This window comes from Oryzias latipes, chromosome 16 (genome assembly GCF_002234675.1).
Source record: "Oryzias latipes chromosome 16, ASM223467v1".
Lineage (NCBI taxonomy): Eukaryota > Metazoa > Chordata > Actinopteri > Beloniformes > Adrianichthyidae > Oryzias > Oryzias latipes.
Genome location: NC_019874.2, coordinates 8,854,032 through 8,860,051, shown reverse-complemented (window position 1 = coordinate 8,860,051; position 6,020 = coordinate 8,854,032).

The window sequence follows — 6,020 nt, the reverse complement described above, 5'->3', positions numbered from 1 at the left end:
GACCAGAGTAGTTCTGTGACCATAGCAGTAAACTGACTCCATGGAGTTCATGCTTCAATATTTGTCATACTGTCCTGATCTTTTTCTCTTGCTCCATTGTCTTTTGTTTTTTAAGCTCTCCGAAGCTAAAATCTAGTTAGAGCTTCATTTTGAACCCTAAATAACTAGTAGAAAGAAAGTGGTCATCATAGAGGCTTCAGAGCGTTGATGAGGAAGAATCCAACAGAGGAGCATGTTTACAGAATGATGTTTCCTCAGAAGAAGCTTCATGGAGCTGTGAGACTGATTCAGAAATAACTTTGGAGGTATCCCCAGGCAAAAAAAAGGTGATTAGGAACATCCAATTCCTCATCTGCTGAGATTCTAATTTTCCTAAAATCCTGTCATTGTTTTTAGGGGTTAATGTTGGCTATGATGCATATCTGCTATGTAAGCCTGTGCTAGTTTATCCCTTGTGCTATCTTAGATGACCCCACCCTTACATTGACGTGTTCTCCCTACCATGACAAAGGTGGATAAAGGTGCAAAGATTTCATGTAATCCATGGACACCAGTGAAGATCACAAATCATTGAAGAAAAAAGGTTCAGAGCACTGTCTAGTGGGTCTAGATGACCCAACTCCCAACGTTAAAGTGCCTAGGATAGCACAAGGGTAACAACTCTGGGATGTTTTTACTATCAGGATTTTTTATTATGAAAAGGCAGTTAAATAGTTTCAGACTTGGACCACAAAACCACATCTGGCCTTGAGTTTGTGCAAACAATTATGGGATGGCCTCCCAAGTCTAACCTCCATTGCCAGTCTGTAACCGACCCAAACCTTTCTCAAAGGCTGTGTGCGTGCGTGCTGCTCTGTTCTCCTTCACAAACATCAACACAACAACCCTGTTTCTCTCCTGCTTTGCTGCATTTATATCTGAACATTTACCTTCAACAGCTGCTGCTGAACAATCCAGCCCCTCCATGTAAATCTGTAACAAACTCCCATGAAGTGAAGCTGCGTCTGAACACAGAAAGCATGATGGATCCTGAGCAACAATTCAAATTCGGTTGAGATGAATGCAAACTCCACCCGGGTAGGACTCAACTGGGATTTGAACCAGCGGTTTTTTTTCCCCCTTTGTTTACCCAGAGAAAGACCCATTACAATCAGTCTCCTTTTCAAAAGGAATGTGGCTAAGAGGTCAGCAGCACAGTTCATAAGAACACAGACAGACAACAGAAGGAAAACATATAGAAATATCTATGTGAATGAGCTCTGAACGATCAGACTGTCAACAGGATGGAGATCACTGAAAAATGAATGGATGACGAGGAACACAACTCCAGGATTAACGATGTGATTAGCACCGGATTGAAAATCAAACACCAATCTCATGCGACCGCCAAGAACGGTGAAGAATCCCACAAGCAGGAGCTCGAAAGAGGTGGGAAAGAGGTTCTAACAAGACTGAGATCTGCTGTTTCCAGGAGAATAGAGTCCGACAAACCAGAGTTTGTTCAATGGAAACAGAAAGCAAGGAAGAAATTTGAAGGGAACTAACATTTTTATGAAGGACAAGCTCACTAAAAGGAATGCTGACAGCGGCAGAAAAAGCAGGGAAAATGTCAATATTTTTTCCCCACAACCACAGCTTTGTCTTAGCCCAACATAAAGTGGTGCACAAAGGTTTGTGAAGGGGGGGGGGCATCATTTCCTCCATGAGTTGCAGAAGTTCTGGACCTGGAGGAGGATCTGTTGTGGGAGGAAAACTTAATCTTCGACTTTTCGATAAGTTCTGAAGCAGATCTGAGTGCTGTTTACATGCAGAATGACACTTTGGTCATTTCTCTCTTTCATTCCTTCCTGACTAGAACGACATGTTTTTTTGATTTGTTGACCTTAATGCTAGGTCTGTTCTGTTGGACAAACGAACCCCAAGTCTGGATATTCTGAGCCGATTGGAATAGAACCACTGTCTTTGTGTAGTGTGTGTGGTTAAGATTCTGCTGTTATTCGACCCGATGCATCCTGATGAATATTAGATTTGTGACAACAATCTTTCATCAAACTTTCTCTGGGAGGATTTTCCTTTTTCTGTCTGTCTTGGGTGACCTTTCTGACTTTCCAACTCGATCCCGATGCCTTTGGGTTCTGGCTCAAACACAAAACTTTTCCAGGGGTCTACTGGTCTACCATAGAGTCTGAATGTTTTGGCTCTTTCTTCCTGTCAGAATGACCCTGTGTGGGTGTTTTCGTGTGGAAAAACGGGTAGTGATGTTAAGGTTGCACAATAATGCAAGCAGAGAGCCAAAAACATGAGGGCTGTTACAAAACCTCCACGAGCTTCTCCCTCCACATCGATGGTTTCATGAAGCATCACAAAATGACGCCCTGCTTTCTTTCTTTCTGTTAGGTAACTTGTTTTCTTAACTATCATATGTACAGAAAGTTCATTCAGTAAAAAAGTGGACATTTTTGGAGGCTGATCGGGGGAAGACAAACATGAAACTCACCATCTTTTAAAATTTTAGAATAAATCAGTTTCCTCATTTGCTCTCATGTTTCCCGTATTCAGGTCGCTTAAGTTCAAACTCCTGTGTCTGCTCCGCTTCTCCAGAGATGCAGAAGCATTGAAGAAGCTTCAGTTTTCAGCAGAACGTCTGCGTTTCCTCTTGCATCAGCAGGAACACAGCTGCTAACACTGCAGCCGTTTTTAGTAAGAACAGCTGTGGCGAGGCAGACGTGCTCAGGTCATGTTTGAGCCTCACATGAAATGGATTAAAAATGTTTGGAATTTAGAAAATAAAGGGCACCCCTGAGCTTTTGATCTTATCTTTAATTTTCTTGGTGTAGCAGACGTAAGATGTTCCTTCAAAATTACGGTGTGGAACTTCGGCAAAAATATCCAATGATTTCGGTAAGAGTTTAAAAAAGAAAAACATTTTATTAACAGTTTAAAGTGTGCTTTGTGAAGCAGCTCCATCTCCATAAAAAAACATTTAGGAACATATTTATTACGGAAAACTCACTAAGACGATCTCTGGCCACTTCGAGGAGTAACGGTGTCTTCTGACCAGATGTGGACTAACGGCTTGAATCTGGGTTTTTAACAGATGTGACTCTGAGTCAGTAACATCTGATCGCCATCGTCAGCCCTCCTCCTCTACTGCTAACCCATCACTGCCAGCGTTTTCCCCAGCTTCTTCCTCCAGCCCCGCTGGACTCGGCCTCTGCCTTACAGCTGATTTGTCAGCTCAAACAGACCAAGACCAGGAAGGCAACAGGTGGAATCTGCTCCAGACCAGCTGCGTTGGTGGTTCTGCACATCTACAAGCTGAGCCTGAACCTGGACAGGGTTCCTGTACCGTGGAAGACCTCCTGTGTGGTTCCAGGACCACACCCCAGAGAGTCCAAATACTACAGGAGGGATCATGTTCTTTGAGTTCTCTGGTCCATTCAATGCCATTCAGCCTGCACTGCTGAGAGGAAAACTGGAGGCATCCGGAGTGGACCAGCGACTGGCCCCACTGACAGACCAGTGTGTGAGGCCTGTGTGTCTGATGAGGTCATGAGCAGCACAGGAGCTCCTCAGGGCACAGTCCTTTCCCCTTTTTCTCTTTAGCCTGTAAACACCTGACTTCATCTATGACCTAGACCGCTGCCACCTGCAGAGTTTGTTGGGTGACACTGTTGGAGTGTGACAGATGAAGATGATGAGGAGTACAGGAGGGTCATGGAGGATTTTGTCTACTGGTGTGAGACAACGCAGTCTGGATTAACGCCAGCAGAACAACGAAGATGATCATCAACTTTAGAAGAAAGTCACTTCCTGTTTGACCAGTGAACAGAAAAGACCTGGAGACAGTAGACTCTTCTAAATATCTGGGTGTTCACCTCTATGACAAACTAGACGGGACAGTTAACGCAGACGTCCTGAACAAGAAGGGCAAGATTCGACCCCTCCTGGTAGAGGCTGAGGTTTTTTAGAGGTTGGAGGACTCAGTTAACCTCTTAAGACATGTTGATATCACCGTTTGGGTTCTATTAACACAGTAGTTCATTCTGCTCAACGAGAGGTTAAATATCTTTCTATGATGCTGTTGTTGCATCTGTTGTCCTCCACGGAGTGAGCTGCTGGGGGGAGGCAGGGCTGCACTGACAGGAACAGGAAGAGGATCGACAAAGTGGTGCAGAGATCTGGCTTGGTTCTGGGATGTCCCCTAGAATCTGGAGTCTCTTTCATAGATCTTTCCTCCTGTCTGAATCTATAAAACCTCAGACACCGACAACTTCTTTTTCATTGTGTTATTTATTGTTCTGTTATGTTTTTTATTGATTGATGGTAACAAATCAGTTTCCCTGTTGCGGGATCAATAAAGTTATGATTCTTTAAAAAAAAAAGAATGTAGAGCTGCTGCACTACATAAAGTCTTAAGTCCATAAGTCGACTTTCCATTCATGTTTGTAAAAAACACTTGACATAAGACAGTTTCTCAACAAATATTTTAGTCAAAACAGAAATCCATCTTAATTATAGCAAATTTTCCTTGTGATGAGGGAAAAAAGGTGCAATAAAAGACTGATCAAACTGAATATGTGCGTAGTAGGAGATGCGACAGATTTAGAAATTAACGACTTTTGTCTCAGTAAAGGGCATCTGTTGAATCCTTGTGTCTCATATCAGGTGAAGGACATTATATGGACCTTGTTTCAGGAGGGTTTGCAGTGAGACCGTCTCTGATGAACATTCTGCTGCTGCTGTTGAGGTGGAGGAGTGAGACTTCATGCTGAATGGCCGTCCAATCATTGATTTCATACCAGCACATCACGTTCCGTCTGTGGCTCCGCCTCATTTCTGGCCAGAGTAGCATCAGAGAGCAAGTGTAGGAGCTTTTGGTTGTGATTCGGCAGCCTGCACCGTGGTTCCAGTCTTTCTAAGAATGCAGCGACACCCTGCACTGCAGCAAGTCTCACACGTACAAACGGCCTCCTTCATGCAGTCAGAAGGAGAGGAGAGGAGCGGCAGCTCCTGCTGCAGGAGGCTCTTCCACAAACATGATCCAACTCCCTCCACAGAGCAGCTGATCATCCTGTGATACATTCCAACTCTGGACTAAAGTCTGCATGTCATCACTGTACATCAAACATTTCCACATTTTTCACAAAAACTGTACAAAAGAAGTCCAAAGACTGATACATTCTGAATTAAATAGTGAATTACAGTGGTTTGATATGTTTCAGGTTCACCAGCAGCAGCTCTGCAGCAGTAAAGGGCTTAAAGGTGCACAAACTGCATCCTCAGTACAATCATGTCATCAGAAAGATGCAGTTTAGCTCAACTAAAAATGGAAGCTAATGAGGTTGGATCATGTAATCCAGGTGCCGAACCACAGGTCTACATACATTTGGGCCCAGACTGAGCATGCTCCACACCATCCGGCTCTCCGAACAGGAGGAGGGAACATAAACAGAAGCGTTCTTTTGCAAATCCACTTTGTCTCAACAGCTGAAACGGGTTCAGACCTGTCGAGCCTGGGTGTGGGGGTGGGGGTGTGATGTGTCCCAGAACCGGCAGACAGAGGCGATGCGTGTCTCACAAGCATCGCTTCATGGATGTCTTCAGCCGTTTCATCGGGGAGGAAGAGGAGGAGGATCTGCCCCCACAGAAATCTGGGCACCTCCAAAAAGAACAGCTGAGCGTGCGCTTATGTGTGGATCAGGCTTTTGTCTGGAGGCTGCTTTGAAGAAGAGGAAGAGAGGTGGAAGAAGAGTCTGTTGGCGGCCGTTTTATCAAAAGCATTTTTTTTTCCAGTATAAAAACTCAACTAACGATTGGGGGAAAACACAGATTTACTGATAGTCTATAAAAACTGAATTTTGGGTCACAATGATCTGTTTGACTCCAGTAAGTTCAGGCCTTTGCTGAAGCCTGCATCCACCCCCACCCCCCACCCAGGAGGACTCATGGGTCTGCCCCCAAGTTCAATCACAGTTTAGTCTTTGGGTGCAGAAGCCAGCGCTCTCGGGGGGAGGAGC